A 20079-nucleotide genomic window follows, 5' to 3' on the forward strand; every position below is an offset into this window, starting at 1 on the left:
TTGTCACAGTTGGCTTCCTCATGTGCAATAAAATTCATTTTTAACAGAGTCAAATTTAACAGGTAACGAAACGAGTACCATCGATTATTTTTCAAGAAAATTTTTTGTTCAGTTTAATGTGATATCATAGAATGATAACATAAAGTATTTCCAAAAATGCATGTTTTAGTTCGTAATGTCAGTGGAAAATACGCACCTTGATTGACTTCTTTATTTGGAACATTTTAACTTATAAACTGCTAATATTGAGTAATTGGGAGGTGCATCATACGGATCAGCCGAAGTGAAGCGAGTGTTGGCCTTAGATATTGTCTTGCTAAGTTACAAGCAGTATCTGTTCGCAATTACCTGTAGGAGTCAAGTTCACTGACTCTGCGCCGTGTGACTACGCCTGACTACGAAACAGTGTGCGACTCGTTCAGTGTCTTGCTACGACGTGTCTGCCAGCTAGTGCCATCTGGTAAGCGTGAACAGAACTAGTTTCTCCAGCTAACGGTTTGCTCACGTAACGTTGCCGGACAGACCTCAGAGAAAGCGAAGCGGATGACGCCGGCTGTTACGGTAGCACTTGATGCGGCAGGTGAACGTCTTCTTGGAAGGTCGATCTTGGCGGCGTGACCGAGCAGCTGCTCTCCAAGGCAGATGATCGCCGAGGAATGAGTTCAAGTTCAGCCTAGCGTCAGTTTCATCACGCACCGATGCGCGAGCAATTACATCTCAATGCTCCAGTTTTCCACTCGTCCAGTGCATTCCCTCAGCCTTCATTCACATGTTCACTGTACCTTCTGCTACTGGACTGTTTCTTCTGTTCATTTTACAAATGACAGCGACATTCAGGGGTAGACAAAGTACGGAAACACCAGAAACGGAACACATTACCATGCCTCATACGGCGTAGGACAACTGTTGGCGTACAAAATAATTTCCCAGTCGTCTTAGATAAAAACGGGTCCTGTATGGTTTTCAAGGGAATCTTATACAGTTACCTCTGGAAAATAGTATCAGTTTCACGCAAGGGAGACGGAAATGAATAGCGACCTCACAACTTTCTCTCCAATGTAGACCATAAAGAGTCAATAATATTGAGAACTCGTGACTGTGGTGGTCAAGTTAGATGCGACAACTCATCCTTGGTCTCAAAAAACCAGCCCTGGGCGTTGTGAGCTGAGTGAATAGTGGACCTATGATTTTGGTAAACAGCATCACAATTGGGGAGCAAACATATACCATGATGTACCTGACCAGCCATACAGTCACATAGTCCTTGGCGGTAATGCGATCTTGTAGAGTAGTCATGGAACCTGTGAGATACGATATGGATGCCTAAATGGTCACCGAAACAACTCCATATTTTATTTTTGGGATTTAAACTCGGCCATAAGTTGAAACCACTGTGAAACAAGACTCAACCGACCAAATGACATTGTTCAAATGGCTCTGAGCACAATGGGACTCAACTGCTGTGCTCATAAGTCCCCTAGAACTTAGAACTACTTAAACCTAACTAAGGACATCACACACATTCATGCCCGAGGGAGGATTCGAACCTGCGACCGTAGCGGTCGTGCGGTTCCAAACTGTAGCGCCTTTAACCGCTCGGCCACTCCGGCCGGCGACATTGTTCCATTGCCCCATAATCCATGTTTTATGCCTTCAACACCACGTTTTCCTGTTAGGGACATTTGCGTCACTGATGAACGGTTTTTGAATTGCAGATCGCACTGTAATTCCCTATTTATGGAGCTCCTTTCGTGTTGTTTTTGTGCTGACCGGGTTCGCGAGAGCAACATTCAGTTCTGCAGTGACTATGGCAGATGTCATCCTCTTATTTTTTGTCACAGTCCTCTTCGATGACCATCCCTTACGATCACTCAACACACACTTTCGTCCACGTCGTGATTTAGCGCATGGTGTTTTCCGTTTTCCCTGAATGCGGTATAAATCTTCAATACGGTGCCTCGTGAAACACGGAACACTGGGTTACCTTGGTTACGGAAGCATTCCCAAAACAGCACCAAGAATTTGCTCACGTACGCGTGCACTGAGCTCCAACATAATATGCTCACAACTACACAGATTGCTGTTCTGGCTACGACTGGCACCTACAACGTATTTAGGACATTTCTCAGATGTCGGTCGTATAACAACGCAACCTCCAGGCTTTGGTAGCATCTGCATTTGTTTTCAAGGAAGCATTTTTCGCGATATTTCCGTATTTTTGTCCACTCCCTCCATAGTAAGCGATAAGGGTGTTTCTACATTTCGATCCGCACGCTACGATTGGGGTGAAGCCATGTGTTGGCAAGGAAGAAGACGTCAAAATTTTTATGTTGTAGTGTTGATTTCTTGTGTGATGGACGAAAATTAAGTTTAGATACAAAACATACAGTTCATCAAAGGGAAAAATATTGTTAAACGTCCGTTTTGTGGTGTCCGAGAAGTTTTCGGACACTTAGAAATACTAACAGGGTATTAAAATACACTCCTGGAAATTGAAATAAGAACACCGTGAATTCTTTGTCCCAGGAAGGGGAAACTTTATTGACACATTCCTGGGGTCAGATACATCACATGATCGCACTGACAGAACCACAGGCACATAGACACAGGCAACAGAGCATGCACAATGTCGGCACTAGTACAGTGTATATCCACCTTTCGCAGCAATGCAGGCTGCTATTCTCCCATGGAGACGATCGTAGAGATGCTGGATGTAGTCCTGTGGAACGGCTTGCCATGCCATTTCCACCTGGCGCCTCAGTTGGACCAGCGTTCGTGCTGGACGTGCAGACCGCGTGAGACGACGCTTCATCCAGTCCCAAACATGCTCAATGGGGGACAGATCCGGAGATCTTGCTGGCCAGGGTAGTTGACTTACACCTTCTAGAGCACGTTGGGTGGCACGGGATACATGCGGACGTGCATTGTCCTGTTGGAACAGCAAGTTCCCTTGCCGGTCTAGGAATGGTAGAACGATGGGTTCGATGACGGTTTGGATGTACCGTGCACTATTCAGTGTCCCCTCGACGATCACCAGTGGTGTACGGCCAGTGTAGGAGATCGCTCCCCACACCATGAGGCCGGGTGTTGGCCCTGTGTGCCTCGGTCGTATGCAGTCCTGATTGTGGCGCTCACCTGCACGGCGCCAAACACGCATACGACCATCATTGGCACCAAGGCAGAAGCGACTCTCATCGCTGAAGACGACACGTCTCCATTCGTCCCTCCATTCACGCCTGTCGCGACACCACTGGAGGCGGGCTGCACGATGTTGGGGCGTGAGCGGAAGACGGCCTAACGTTGTGCGGGACCGTAGCCCAGCTTCATGGAGACGGTTGCGAATGGTCCTCGCCGATACCCCAGGAGCAACAGTGTCCCTAATTTGCTGGGAAGTGGCGGTGCGGTCCCCTACGGCACTGCGTGGGATCCTACGGTCTCGGCGTGCATCCGTGCGTCGCTGCGGTCCGGTCCCAGGTCGACGGGCACGTGCACCTTCCGCCGACCACTGGCGACAACATCGATGTACTGTGGAGACCTCACGCCCCACGTGTTGAGCAATTCGGCGGTACGTCCACCCGGCCTCCCGCATGCCCACTATACGCCCTCGCTCAAAGTCCGTCAACTGCACATACGGTTCACGTTCACGCTGTCGCGGCATGCTACCAGTGTCAAAGACTGCGATGGAGCTCCGTATGCCACGGCAAACTGGCTGACACTGACGGCGGCGGTGCACAAACGCTGCGCAGCTAGCGCCATTCGACGGCCAACACCGCGGTTCCTGGTGTGTCCGCTGTGCCGTGCGTGTGATCATTGCTTGTACAGCCCTCTCGCAGTGTCCGGAGCAAGTATGGTGGGTCTGACACACCGGCGTCAATGTGTTCTTTTTTCCATTTCCAGGAGTGTATATTCGTATGTGTGATATATCATGACGCTGACACGAACTACTAGTGCTCAGTTATCAGTGAAAAGTGCCCCGAGACAGCACAGTTAAAACATAAATTGCTTCGGAAGTGAACTAGTGAAATGTTATAAATACATACGAATAATGAAACATTTAAAATATTTTATTATATATTTTTGTAAAGAGCAGAAAGATTTACCAGAGTACACTATCGATCATGAAAATTGCAGCACGCAGAAATAATCAACTATTTAAGTCCAAAGTATGATACACGTAGAATACCTGCCAGGGTAGCCGAGAGCGCTAACGCGCTGCTTCCTGGACTTGGGTAGGTGCGCCGGTCCGAGATCGAATCCACCCAGCGGATTAACGATGAGGGCCGATGTGCCGGCCAGCCTGGATGTGGTTTTTAGGTGGTTTTCCACATCCCGCGAGGTGAATACCCTGATGGTCCCCATGTTCCGCCTCAGTTACACGGCTCGCAGACATCTGAACACATTCGCACCATTCCATGGATTACACTCATTCCATCCCGGGGGGTACGGGGTAGCGGCAGGAAGGGCATCCGGCCACCCCTTGAACATTAACACGCCAAATCCGATTAACGATGCTTGAAACTGCGTAACTGCGGGACAAGGCTCACGCGGTAGAAATAGAAATGATACACTTAGAATAGTACACCAGTGACAAGTGAGTAACATCGCACAGAGGTGGAAATACACAAGCGCTGATGCACAGTTACTGGAAATGTCGGTATGGTGCTAAGATTATTCAGCAGAGACCCGCCAAACGCTGATGAAACATGAAACAAAGTGGCAACATGTATTGTCACCTTTAAATGGCGCAATATTAGCATGTGAACACTTTGAACGATCTGTCGCTTGGGAATTAGTTTGTCATACGGGCATATTTGAGCTGGTGAGAAGGCTGACTGCTACGACAGTGATGCTTTGTTGGAACAGGTTGACATAAGAGGGCTACTGGATTACAAAATGTCCCCACTGCTCGGGACGGTCACCATGTTTTCCTCGTTGCCGTTAACGGATAGTAAACCTATACTGAAGACCCAAAGAAACTGTTACGCCTGCCTAATATCGTGTAGGGCCCCCACGAGCACGCAGAAGTGACGCCACACGACTAATGTCTGAAGTAGTGATGGAGGGAACTGGCACCATTAATCCTGCAGAGCTGTCCATAAACTCCTAAGAGTACGACGGGGTGGAAATCACTTCTCAACAGCACGTTGCCAGGCATCCCAGATGTGCTCAATAAAGTTCATCTCTGGGGAGTCTGGTGACCAACTGATGTGTTTAAACTCAGAAGAATGTTCCTGTAGCCACTCTGTAGAAATTCTGGTGTCGCATTGTCCTGCTGGAATTGCCCACGTCCGTCGGAATGCACAATGGACATGAATGGATGCAGGTGACGAGACAGGATGCTTACGTACATTTAACCTGTCAGCGTCGTATCGAGACGTATCAGGGGTCCCATATCACTTCAACTGCACATGGCCCGCACAATTACAGAGTCTCCACCGGCTTGAACAGTCCCCTGCTGACATGCAGGGTCCATGGATTCATGAGATTATTTCCATACCCGTACATGTCCATCCGTTCGATACAATCTGAAACGACACTCGTTCGACCAGGTAACATGTTCCTGTCGTCAACACTTCAATGTCGGTGTTGACAGGGCCAAGGCCAGGTGTAAAGCTTTGTGTCGTGCAGTCATCAAGGGTACAGGAGTGGGCCTTCGGCTCCGAAGCCAATTTCGATGATATTACTTTGAATGGTTCACACGCTGACACTTTTTGATGTCCCAACATTGAAATCTGCAGCAATTTGCGGAAGGGTTGCACTTATGTCACATTGAATGATTCTCTTCAGTCGTCGTTGGTCCCGTTCTTGCAGGATCCTTTTCCGGCCGCAGCGATATCGGAGATTTGAGGTTTTCCCGGATTCCTGATATTCACGGTACACTCGTGAAATGGTCGTATGGGAAAATCCCCACTTCATCGCTACCTTGGAGACGCTGTGTCACATCGCTCGTGCTCCGACTATAAGACCACGTTCAAACTCAATTAACCTACCATTGTAGCAGCAGTAACGGATCTATCAACTGCGCCAGACACTTGTTGTCTTATATAGGCATTGCACTGCCTGTTTACATATTTCCGTATTTGAATATGCATGCCTATATCAGTTTCTTTGGCGCTTCATTGTATATCCACAGTGGCCGGCCGGAGTGGCCGTGCGGTTCTAGGTGCTACAGTCTGGAACCGCGAGACCGCTGCGGTCGCAATTTCGAATCCTGCCTCGGGCATGGATGTGTGTGGTGTCCTTAGGCTAGTTAGGTTTAAGTAGTTCTAAGTTCTAGGGGACTGATGACCACAGATGTTAAGTCCCATAGTGCTCAGAGCCATTTGAACCATTTGAACCTGGCCGGGAATCGAACCCGGGACCCCATGATCCAGAGGCAGCTACTCTAGTCACTAGACCACGACCTGCAGACGTTCTTCATATAACTCCGTGTGCCATTTTGCGTAAGGAAAATACCCATTAACATTTGGCAAGAAATGTATTAATACTCTTAGAGGCACGAATAGTACCTCTGCTTCTCTGGTGTGTACGTACTTAGTATGTGGAGTGCTATCAAATCTGCTTGGTTAGTAACTTCGTAGACTCTCGATACTGCAGTTTAGTTGCTTAGTGGAGTTGCATACAAACCACGTAGATAGTGTGTGTCAAAGGACATATCGAAGTTCTGTTTCATTACTTGCTGTGGCACTTCGATCCTTTGACCGTGGTACGTGGAGGATTCACACCATACTGTATTTTTAGAACCAGAATCACACACAGTTCTGTGATCATAACAACATGTTTTCTGTTCTGTATCTTGTCTGTGGTATCAGTTACTTATATCTTTCTTGCTGGTTTAATTTTCAAAAATGTTTGTGTATGTATTGCGTAAAATAAAGAGCATTAAAATCACTCGTCTGTTTGAAAAGCGGAGTAAGCATTCCAAATATAACAAATCTACTGATAAATTACAGATTACATTGGTAGAAATGAGTCCCAGAGACAGTATTAAATATTGAAATGAGTGTTGATCTTCCTTAGCGCTATGGTTTGTACTGTTTGTTGAACAGGCAACAGAAGAACCTGTCGGACAGTTCGTAAGGGTTCTGAGACAATAATTCTAGAACTAAGGTGAAGCAATTTCTTTTGCGTAATGTTGTAACTTTGTGACCATAAAAACAGTGGTTAGTTGTAATCTCTCACGGTCTGTAGCTTACGATGTATTTTACCATTAGTTAGTTCATTACTCACTATACTGTACCGTCAGTCAAGAAAAACGTTAGTAATTTAGATATCTTTTCATAAAAATCAAAAGAAATAGTTAAATTGCGATTCAGGATCACTTTTCAATCGTAAGCACTATTAGAAATTGACCGACAGGGATCAAAATGCGTTGTGTAGTCACAAGAGAGTACGTTTTTGTTTAGAGGGACCCTTTGCCGTTTTATTCACGCATGTGTGAATGTCAGATCCTTCCGTGACCATGCCACAGGAGGGCTGGGATAGCAAAAGCACCAGTTTCTGCTTCGTATCACGTTCAAATGTCGTCCTTTGGTTCCTAGTGGTTTCAATCTGTACACGAGAGCGGCACTCCAAAGTGGTGCGATCATGTTTAAAGGGAATGCAGCACCACTGTGTCCTTAGAGAAGGTTTGAAATGTCCGAGGGTGTAAGCAGTGTCAAAGATTGTCGAAAACGTCTTTCTGTTGCACGTCGCGCTGCGAACAGTCGTTACCGACCACAAATGTGTGGTAGTCGATGTTGCAAGGAAAGGCGTGGTTTCATTGAAGACCTTTATGCCATCCGCTATGGTCTTTTCGTGCCAACAGCCTTGTCACACCGGTTCCCGTCAGATCACCAAAGTTAAGCGCTGTCGGGCTGGGATAGCACTTGGATAGGTGACCATCCGGTCTGCCGAGCGCTGTTGGCAAGCGGGGTGCACTCAGCCCTTGTGAGGCAAACTGAGGAGCTACTTGATTGAGAAGTAGCTGCTCCAGTTTCGTAAACTGGCATACAGCCAGGAGAGCGGTGTGCTGACCACATGCCTCTCCATATCAACATCCAGTAACGCCTGTGGACTGAGTGAGGATGAGACGGCGGTCGGTCGGTACTGTTGGGCCTTCCAAGGCCTGTTCGGACGGAGTTTTAACGTCTTTTCGTGCCGATTCTGAGCGGTGTTGTGTCAGAAACTTTCCCTCAGTTAGTCATGGAAAATCGCGTGATTTCAACATTGAGCGTCCATCGCAGAGGTGTCAGAAGAAGGGTTGAAATATGGGTAAGAGGGGCTGTGAAGACGTTACCATCGAGTGACACGTCCTCGGTGGCGATGGGCAGAATTTTCGTGGAACTTGTTGCCAGTTTTACATCACTAACCCACTTTACTCGTCACATGAACTTCTGAGCTGTAGCTTTTCTTCGCATGTGTCGATACCTTGCTATTTGAAGAGTTGTCGAGTCCGAGGGTGACGTCACATGGAGCCACACTTTTGAACCATTACAGAGAAAGGTTGTAGAAACCTTCGAGCCAAATATTAAACTTAAGCCTCGCAGTGGGATGCAATAATTTGGTTCCTCAAATGTGAATCTTCAATCTATTGCCGAGGATAGTAGCCAGGTTGGCACCTAACGTTCGCACGACGTCGAGTTGTCTACAGATAGAACAAGATCTTGTAGGGCCATCATACCTTCATTTTTAACAAAGTAATGCAAATTATATGGGAAAGAAATAGCACTGTCATACGTTCATACTCTCGAGTTCCCGTTCCTTTCAAAACATTTCTTTGGCAGTTCTACGCTGTAGGGGCGATATTTTCCAAAGTGTGCTGACTCAGTTTGAGAATCCTACCTCTGTTGTGTTGAAAATTATTTACTCCGTAAAGATTAGTTGGTAGACAACATAACATAGAGTATCACTCAGTAGCTGTTAAATATGTCCGGTACTCGCTTGGAAAACGTAATGCAAGTCCGTCATCAGGTGTGATGATCACAACAGAGCTGAAGAAAAGCACACTTTCTGACTCGGCAGGTATGGGGAAGGTAATCGACCATGTCCCCTTCAAAGGAACTATGCTGGCAGTTGACTTTACTGATTGGGGAAACCTTGAAAGTCTGGGTGGCCAATCGCGGATTTCAACCTCACTCCCCTCGAATGCGACTCTAGTGTATTAAACCCTTGCTCAACCCCGCTTGCTCTCTACGGCCGGAGTTTGCTCTCCTGTCGGAATGGTTTGATGCAGCTCTCCGCGCTAGAAAATCCGGTGCAATCCTCTTCATTTCCGAGCAACTAGTGCAACCTACATCCATTTCAAGCTGCGAATTGTATTCATCCCTTGGTCTCCTTCTAAAATAATTCCTCCCTTCCCCCCATTTCCCTCCACTGCCAAACCAAAAATTCCTTTATGCCACAAAATGTGTCCTGTAAACCGATCCCTCCCTTGAGAAAAATATGCCGTATATGTCTTTTCCGACCCACCAAGGTAGCCGAGAGCCCTAATGCGCTGCTTTCTGGACTCAGGTAGGCGCACAGGCCCCGGTTCGCATCCGCCTGGCGGATTAACGACGAGGGCTGTTATGCCGGCCAGCCTGGATGTGGTTTTTAGGCGGTTTTCCACATCCCACTAGGTGAATACCGGGCTGGTCCCTGGGTTCTGCCTAAGTTACAGGACTCTCAGACATTTGAAGACATAATAATACGGCCGACCCCACGTTGCAGCAGGACAAAGGCCCAAAGAAAGAAAGAATGAATACCATATATGTCTTTTCCCCATAACCTGATTACCCACCGCCTCTTCAGCATTCTTCTCTAGCACCACATTTCGAAAGCTTCATTTCTGTCTCTGTGTAGTGACCAGTGTTTGTTGCATGTGTAACTGATGTGCCTTTTTTGTTTATCGTTTTAATACCCTACTGTAGCTACTACACGAGCTTAGCGTTTTTTCGATTACGATAGCGATTAATTTTACGTACAGTAAAATGATGTCATATAATACGGATGCCTGGGAGATCCCAAGTGGTAGCCTCAACTATCTAGGCTCTACATCTATACTCTGCAAGCCACGTTGCGATATGTGGTGGAGGGTACTTTGTGTACCACCGTCACTTCTCTCTATTCCTGTTCCAGTCGCAAATAGTTCTCGGGAAGATCGATTGCAGTTAAGCCTCCGTGTTGGCTCAAATGTCTCTACTTTTATCTTTGTGGTCTTTCGCGGGGTATACGTAGGAGAAAGCAACATACTGGTTGACTTTTCAAGGAACGTACGCTCACGGAACTTTAACAGTAGACCGTGATGCAGAATGCCTCTCTTGAGGAGCCTGCCACTGAAGTTGATTGATCATCTCAGCGACGATTTCGTGCTTACTGAATGAACCTGTAACGAAACGCGCTGCTCTACTTTGGCTCTTTTCTATTTCCTCTATGAATCTTATCCGGTACGGATCCCATACTGACGAGCAATATGCAAACATTGGTCGAATACAATAGTACCATACCGTCCAGAAGTGTAAGAGGTGTGTTTTAGGTATATCTACCGAGTGTAGGTGACTCTACTGGATGTGCGTGTACATAGTTTGGTGTCACGTTTGTGATGTAAGATGATGTGAGACGGTAGAAGGTGAAACCTGGTGTCGGCACGTAACCTACTCTTTCCATGGAGACTACCCAGCATAACGTCCCCATCCGACGAATGGCTCACCATCAGTGTCGTTCCATGACAGTATGTGGAGAGGTTTGGAATTTATCCAGTGAAACATCCCCTTAGAAAATTTTTTTAAATGACAGTGCTGGAAAACCTCTACGTTATTTGATTTTCAAACAGCTGAGCAAAACTGAACGTACTAAGACATTTCTCTCTTTACTTATTCTGATCATCACTAAACTGACACACAATATTTTTAGCGCAACGCAATCTGACTTTCAATAATCCATTCAAAAGAATGGCCCTGACTGACAATAACCTATACCTTTCATGAATCACTTACCTCACAAAAATCTTCGCTACTCGAACTACTGCAATACAGCGAGCGCCAATACTGCTAGCTAAATAAAAGATTATAACTACTGAAGGCACTAGCTACTGATAGGCATAGTTATCAAATGAAAGATTTTGATAGAGAACAAACAATGTATTTACCCTAATAATGTTCAAAAGTCATCATATATGCATCAGTTCATGATATCCAATGTTACAAATTTACTCTTTCTGATGGACACACGTCCAGATCGTCCGCTTTCAAAATTCTGCCATCTCTCTCCCCACATCCACCACTGTTGGCGGCTCACCTCCAACTGCGCAGCGCTACGCGCTGTTCACATCCAACTGCCCAACACTACGATAGCGAATATTCCAACAATGCCAACCAGCCAGAGACTCCACACAGCACAGCCAGTGATTTTCATAGAGAGCGCTATGTGACGTTACCAACATAAAAACCTAAACAGTCTGCTTACACCAGGATATTAGAGCAAAATCTGGCGATCAGGAAGTTAATGCTACTTCGACTCCTCCCTTTGTCGGCCAAATAATGGCAGTGGCGACTTTTCCAACTACCACAATTCGAAGCAGTTGCCTCAGAGACGAGTTCAACCGCACATTCCTGCGTTGCGGACCCCGGCTGTGGAGGCAGGTGCTTTTCCAGCTTACGTAGTATATCTTTGAACTGCGGAGAATGTATGATAGGACTGGCGGAATTATCGTACAAATATCCGTGTCGACATTCACTTGGAGTAATTTAGGGAAAGAGTGCCAGTCGCTGATGCCGTCCGTTGTCCTCCAGGCTCTGGCGTCCAGCCGTGCCATTGCGTCACGTAAGGCCGCTCGGTAGTTGAAGTAAGTGGGTTAGCCCAGCTGCCGCAGCTGCTCTTCGTCTTCACGCGACTGTGGCATGGAAAAATTTCCCGCGCGTAATCTGTGATTGCCGCCCAGATTATCGAGAGAGTTTCTCGGGCAAAGTGAGAAAAAGGAAGGATCCGAGACCCTGGCCTTTAAGATGGGGAACACGACCATGGGCGATGATCACACCATCGCAGTCACAGTGGACAACCAACCCCTGACAACAGACAGCAGACTACTTCTCAAGGACGGGTTCCTATTTCTGTGAGTTCTCATTAATAAGAACAAGAGGAGGGTCCATAGCATTCTGGACCGGTCTGAAAGGTCGCGCGTAATCGAATCAATCTCGCAACTACCTACGATTATATGTGTGCTTGGAAGTATAATGCTAACATATTTCATATCCATCAACAATTTACTCCGTAAGCACATCTACATATAACATTGTTCACGTTATTTTTGAAACAATTACATAAGAAATTTAAATGCAAAAAAATGAGGCAGCAAAATTGTAAGGACCAACATTCATGAATTTCAATTGACTCTGTGTTTCTGTGTCTGGAGTGAGAATAAAAAGTTGCAAATTAATTAACCCAACTGTCCCCAAACGCAGGGCACGACCAAAACATTACGTTGAAATGAATACCCCTAGCTGCATACAGGCGTTGATATAAGTCAACGGGGACAGTGCGACTGCAGGGACTTACCTCTGGCACGCCTCCGGTGAGACCCACATCCTCAACTCATTTTCCAGCACTATATTCATAGTGCCCTTGTCCATTATACTCATTACTCGCGGCTTTTTGCCGATTCCCGTAAGAGTTCGTGCATTGTTTGTGCATTGGCACAGAAGATGGTCAAATGGCCGGTGAGCCTTAACTATGTATATGAAGATGGTATCTGTTCTTTGGGACATGAAGAAAGTGAGAATTAGTCTGGTCACGCTATCTACACTACATAATGACAATAAAATGTTCCACTTGCACTGCTAGAAAGCGTATGTCGGCCATATATATTATTTTGCCTTACCACATTTCTGTCTTCTACGAAAAAAGTGGCATCCCACAATGTCAACATAGTAGTGTTGACGAAATCTTGTAATCATGTTTGGCGAAGATATTAATGACAACAGTGATCCATTTTTTGATGACAGTAAAGCAGATCCTGCTTAAGACCAGGAGATTCATCAGATGCTAAGATACACAACTGTGGCTTAGCATAATATTGTCGTCAGTCTAATCTCAATAGGTTTAGACATAGGATTTGTTGAAATTTTGGGAAATTCTTTAATGCAAGCAGCAAATAAATTTAGTATAACATATATCAACGAACCCATGCAAGGCTGTTACAGTCACTGGTTCGTTTTACCCTGTACTAATAGGAAATCTATAATAAACGTGCTTTAGGGTTAGCATTGTTTCGGCCGTAACGTTAAAAATTGTAGTTTAGCATTTTTTATCTTGTTTTATTTCTCTACAAGAGTTTGTGTGCATTTACTTCTGGGAAGGAGTACAATCTAGATCCACTGAAAGAGAAGTAGACAGCAGGAGACAACGTCAATGAAAGTCAAACTTTAAGTGACTGCGGACTTTTTAAATTTTTTGTTACAAAAAGGAGGTAAATAGGCAATTCCTTCCACCCTACAGTTAGCAATAACATGTAATGGATCACCTATCATCAACGAAAAACCTTTACTTGCTACATATCTCTTATAAATTACCACTATTTGCAAATCCTTTAAGTGAATAATGAAGACAATGAAAATCCTAAATTGCTTTACTAGTGTTGCCTCTACACTCAACAAAAACTCACTTAGTTTCTTCCTGAGTGTTTTACAAATATTGAATTTATTGCAGTTTGTGTATGTGAAAAGTTTCGAGTCTCCAGTGTTTAAAGGAAAACGAACACGAAAGTTCGGAAACACTTGGTGTATTAATTCAGTCATTATAGGAAACCTGATATGGAATACTGTCTGAACACTAGTGTAATAGTTTTTTTTTATTTCTTTTGTTTAGCGTCTCTAGTACACTCTAGTCGTCGCTGAACTAAAATATTAAAATTCGAATATTCGCTCTCAAAACTTTTCCAAGAAATTTTTGATGAAGACAGTGGGGACAAAGTCAGAAGTAAACAATTTTGTAGAGTTAATAACAATTTTTACTCGTATGACTGATTGCATAGCTAAAAAAATAGTGTAACAATTTCAAGAAAAAGTTAAAATAAGTCCTCTATGATATACGATTGACATATTTAACCAAACGTATAACACACAATAACTTAAAATTATGTACTCGTCTGTTAGCACTTTCTTCTGCTGACTGTTTCAATTAGACCAATTGTCATGTTTCAGAACACACCAGCATACAAGCTTTCCCAATCATTAAATAATATCGTCGGAGCCTTTCACACTTTCGAATCCACAAACTCAATACTAAAATACGCATGGGTAAACCACTTTCATTAAAGATGTAAAACTCCTGATACAAGCTAGATTCACCTCATCTGATATTGTTAATCTGCTCACAAATGTACATGTTAGTGAGACAATTGAAATTATTAGAAAAACCTTATTAAACACAAAAACTAAGTTTGCCTGAGACTTCAGAGTTGGTCGCATTATTGGATCTGGTAATGACCCACAAATATTTCTCATTTAGTGATAATCTCTATTGATAGAAAGAACGTTTCAAGTCTCCTCGCTGACATATTCACCAACCACTTAGAAAACGATTTTTTGAAGGTAAAACCACTTTGACAAATCCTGAAAAAGAAACGGTATGTACCTGAACAGACAAACACTGAACTACATCCATAACGACCAAACTGTGATCCACATAGAGAATATTGGTGGAAAACGTGGTCTGCTAAAACTACTAGTAATACCCTTTTACAGAGAAAAAATTTGTGAGAATGTTTTAAACCAAGAAATTGAGTTGAATAGTCACAGTGTTTTTATCAATTTCAAAAGTTCATTTTGTCGTGAAGAAGCAAGAATTTAATAGTTGCAACCATAATACAATATAAGGACACATCTAATATCTGAAGGTACACTTTGTTTTGCAAATGACATATGTGTGTTAGATCCAAGATAGATGGTAGGGCAATACCAGTCGTAAATTTTTCATCTGTTTATTATATATCGATTTCAGCTACTGTATAACTATCTTCAACGCTATTGCAGCGAAGTGATGATGACTCATCATAAATAAAATGACCATGCACGATTTCACCTTGAGACATCATGAGTTGGATATAACTGCGCTGAAGATAGCTACACAGTAGCTGAACTCGATCTGCAATGTACGGATAAAAAATTTACGACCGATGCTGCCTTTTCTCCTATCTTGGATCTCATTAATACCGTGGAGGAGCACTCGTTCCTGTTGGAAACAAACCTGAAGAATTTGTATCATCTTAGAATTAGCAACATCTTTGTATACGAGGAAATGTAACACCTTTACGTTTGGATATTCTTTGACTCGTTTGAATTTTTTTTATAAAGTTGCTGTGAGATGAAAAGTGTTTACACGTGTATAAATATGTCTACATATACTGGACCTAAAAATTATGTAAAAACCGTCGACAATAGTAAGTAATTCTCGACTTTATCTTATTTTTGTAAAAATTTCTATCACAGTGGGCCTCATTGTAATATACAAACATTAGATTATATGGACTTCCTGTATGTTTTGGAAGGCTACAGGCGATTCTGAGTTACCGCCCTGACAGCAATCACTTTAACTGGTAAAACTTCCACTTGACTACCTGTCCTATAGGCCTGCTAAATTGATTGTGGCCTTTAATTGTGTTTGTTGTTGATTGCCTCAATTCTGAAATATTGTTAATGAAATGGTGTCCCTGTCATTATTTTTGTCAACTGATAATGGATGACTAATATATCAATACGGGAGTGATCTTTCATAAGAGTAATGGCACAAGTTTATCAATTAGAACTGGCCAAAATTACATGTTAAGCGCGATGACGAAAAATAAACATGATCTGATGGTGTCACAAATATGCAAAGAACAGTTTAAAACCCTGTAGGACGGCTGCTTGGCAAAGACTAAGGTTTGTCTGACTGAACCATTTACTCTGGCACCAAATAAGGATAACGCAATCTCAAATTATCCAACACTGATGGATTTATTCTACACAGAAGTTGTACTACGTTGGTGCAGCTGAGAACAAGCGGCGAGATTGTGATCTTGTTCGTCCTAACAAGCCGGAGCACAATGCAGTACCACTCTTCTCGATGTGAGGCGCTGTCTCAGGTGACCGTAGTGGTTCAAACATCTGTAGAACAGCGATATGCGGCATCTGTAATTCCATATCGCGGGCATCAAATACGCAAAGTCACGGCTACCGATCTGTTAGACGGATCGCAATTAATCTCCAATGGGGCACTAAAATATCAACAGATTCCAGCGTGTTACACTCCCGTTCGCCACTGACACTCGCTTATACGGTAGTGGGTACAAGGAGATCAAACGTCAAAGAGGCAGACCTGTCATGAATGAGATGGCCCTCGGCACAGTGAGCAGTGCGAGATGAGTGAGATCTAAGCCGTCGGTACAGCTAAGCCCACAGGTTCTCCAGTCAGGACAAGTGTCCCAAGTGCACCCCATTAATAACAGAAATCAAGACCAGAATCCTCGCCAGACCTAGTCTGAATCAGAAGATACACTTCAGAAAGCAGTCTGAATCGGCAGACCAAGTATCCCCTCTCCTCACTTCCCATCAAACCTCAGTAAACACCGCGAAAGCACTCGTGCAACCTCCCCTACAAGGGTTTCGTGCGAACCACAAGATTTCACCAGCTCCATGTGTCCCCTCTAACTCATCTGCTCTACTGATTGGCCAATCCTAATCAAAGTTAACAATATTCTCCTCTTTTCAGAAGAAGCGGGCAATCCCTGACTCGCAAATTCCCTCGCAGACAGGAGACATTTTGCTCCCAACTTTTTTTTTCCTATGGTCACTTTAGGCAGTGTGTTATTTTTAGGACCCATAAAGCTCTTTATCATGGAGATCAGGATCTGGACGACTTGAACGTTGCGGCATGTCCGACAAGAGGCACCAGCTGAACCAAGACAAGTACTTTGGTGTCCCAACATTGATCGTTTCAGAGCTGTCATAAATGTGGCGCTCTTTCTAAAATTGTTTTGAAGGTCTGAGGTTTCCCAAAAAGCTCTGCAGGCCGAGGGATGGCACTACCTGACAGCTCCTTCGATAGTGTCCTGTCAACAGTGAACATGGTAACTCGTGAATTTTTGTGGCCAGCACCCCTGCTCCCAAAGTACGTTTACGAAGCCGTCGTAACGCGTTGGATGGGCGAATCAGATTTCTCTCGCACCCCCGGCCTCTGCTATTGCATGAGGTGCCTAATAGGTAGATCCAGGTAGGCCGTTTTTCCACCCCATGAACCGAAAGCACTGTCTGCACACCGTGGCAGAAAATCTACGGCCCAGTATTCTGTCCCCAGTAAGTACTTCCAGAAGTTCCTTTCCCTAATAGCTGCACGTCACGTTCACGTCCCAAAGGCCACAGCAAGATTTCCTGTTAAATGACCAACCTCCCGGTTTGTTCTCAACTCCACAAAAATACCATTCGGAGGAGAGCCACTATAAAGACCCCACATGTATTAACAATGTACACGCTTACATGAATGCCTGCTCATACTGATAAATTCCTGTCGTCTCACGAACACGATGTCTTGGCTGGGAAATCACCAATAAATTTTACCTTTGAATATGGAGAATAGTGATAGAGTGACTCGTGCTCTCTCACAAACGCTATCTGATGAAAAGATCTGGACACCTATTAGTGGACATTAATGTGGGATGTGTTCTTCCTTCGCCTATATGATGGATTGAGCTCTGTCGGGTACAGTCTCAGTGTCTACGGAGGAATAACAGCCCATTTTTCCTCAAGAGCTGAAATGAGAGAAGGTAATGATGTTGGACGCTGGGATCTGGAAGGAATGTAACGTTCTAATTCATCCAAAAGGTGCTCCATTGGTTTCAGTTCTAGACTGTGGGCAGTCCAGTCCATTTCAGGAAGGTTATTGTCCACAAACCATTGCCTTACAGATGCTGCATTATGACAGTGTGCACTCTAGTACAACCAACCATTGTCTCCGAATTACTGCTCTGCTTTACGCAGTACACTGTGCTGTAAAGCTTTTCCTATTTAGCGTTTTCTTAAGCGCAAAAAGTGGTCTACACCATTTCCATGAAACACACCCCAATACCATAACACGAACCACTTCCTCCGTGTTTCAGTGTTGGCACTTCACATGATGCTGACATTCTCACATTCGCCAAAGTTGAACCCTTCCATCGGATTGCATGTAGAGTACTGCGTGATTCATCACTCCAGATCACTCGTTTCCAGCCACCCAGTGTCTAGTGGCGTCGCCCCTTACTCTACCTCATGTGTCGTTTACCACTGACTACAGAAACATTGTGTTTTGTGAGAAGCTGCTGCCGGCCGGTGTGGCCGAGCGGTTCTAGGCGCTACAGTCTGGAACCGCACAACCGCTACTGTCGTAGGTTCGAAGCCTGCCTCGGGCATGGATGTGTGTGATGTCCATAGGTTAGTTAGGTTCAAGTAGTTCTAAGTTCTAGGGGACTGATGACCTCAGAAGTTAAGTCCCATTGTGCTCAGAGCCATTTCAACAATTTTTTGAGAAGCTGCTCCACCATTGTACCCTACTCTTATTAATCCCCTACAGACAGCCATTGTGCTAGATGGACTGCTGGTAGCACTTTGGAACTCACGAGTGTCTCCTTCTGCTGATCCCATGCGATTTTTTACAGCAACCCTTCCCAGTACTCGACTGCTCCTATCTGTTAGTACATGAGTACAGCCTGGTTTTGATTAAGGTGTGGTCGTTCCTTCGCATTTACATTCCACAGTCGCATTACCTACTGTTGATTCGTGCAGCTTTGTAAGTGTTGTAATGTCCCTGATAGGTTTGTCACTCTGGTGATATCACTTTATTTACTTTTTCATTACTACATCTCGGTCGTTTACCAGTCATGAACGGACAGACTACGTCAGAGTTACATTATTTATCATATTACACATAAAGAAAATTGTTTAAAACAACAACGTGTAAAACATATGAAAAACGACATTTCTATGTCTAATCAAATGGTTGAAATGGCTCAGAGCACTATGGGACTTAACTGCTGAGGTCATCAGTCCCCTAGAACTTAGAACTACTTAAACCTAACTAACCTAAGGACTTCACACACATCCATGCCCGAGGCAGGATTTGAACCTGCGACCGTGGCGGTCGCGCGGATCAAGACTGAAGCGCCTAGAACCGCTCGGCCACTCCGGCCGGCTTTTCTAATCACTTGAGTCACTGTTGTTAATGTATGCTGTTCTAGTTCTGTGCACTTTTCCTTCTGAATAATCCTTGCAGTAGACAGTGCACTTCTTGAGGCAGTGTGTTGAACATTTTTAGAGCAACCATTGGAAAACTGTCTTATGTCAGTCGACAGCTTGGTATCCCTATTTGTCTCTTGTTGTGGATGTAATAAGTATGTATTTCTTGCCTCATACTGGAAGACCCTTGGCTTTATTTTACGCTGATCACGTATAAGACACATACTGACTGAAAACGATCATTATTCTTGACTGGGTGAATGTAGGCTTACAGTTCTCCATTGTTTTGGTTGATATGATGATCTCGACAGATTTTTCTTTGTAACACTAACACGTCCTTGGTCCTTGCAACCTGTAGAGTGTCCTCATAACATCAGGCGCTAATATGGCTATGCAATAGTGCATAACACTCTGTTATAAGGAGCTGGTAAGTTAATACGTTCTGTTACTCTCCTGAGCAGGAACATCAAACGGGAGAGGTTGGAGCACACATACACTGTGTGCTCATTCATTGATAGCTTGCTGTCAACCATGAACCTCAGCAGTTTGACATTCTCCATTTATCCTGGCATCCAACGCTGCTGAGATTGCTAATCACGAGATGTATTTTCTCTTCGTTCATTTTCGTTTTATTTTTGATTGTTTGATGTTTTCAAGGAGCACACATTTTGCTGGCAGAGCTTGTGCAGCACATTTTCTTTTGGCGAAATGAGTGGTTTCATCAGTAAACTGTAACATGTGGGTGTTACAGTATATATCATTCACATATATCAGGAAAAGGAGAGGTCGTGTGACGGATCCCAGGGATATGCCATGCTCCAGATTTTGTTCTTAGAAGACTGACCTTAGCTCACCAAGCAGTATCTTGTGCGAGATG

This window comes from Schistocerca nitens, chromosome 3 (assembly GCF_023898315.1).
Source record: "Schistocerca nitens isolate TAMUIC-IGC-003100 chromosome 3, iqSchNite1.1, whole genome shotgun sequence".
Taxonomy (NCBI): Eukaryota; Metazoa; Arthropoda; class Insecta; order Orthoptera; family Acrididae; genus Schistocerca; species Schistocerca nitens.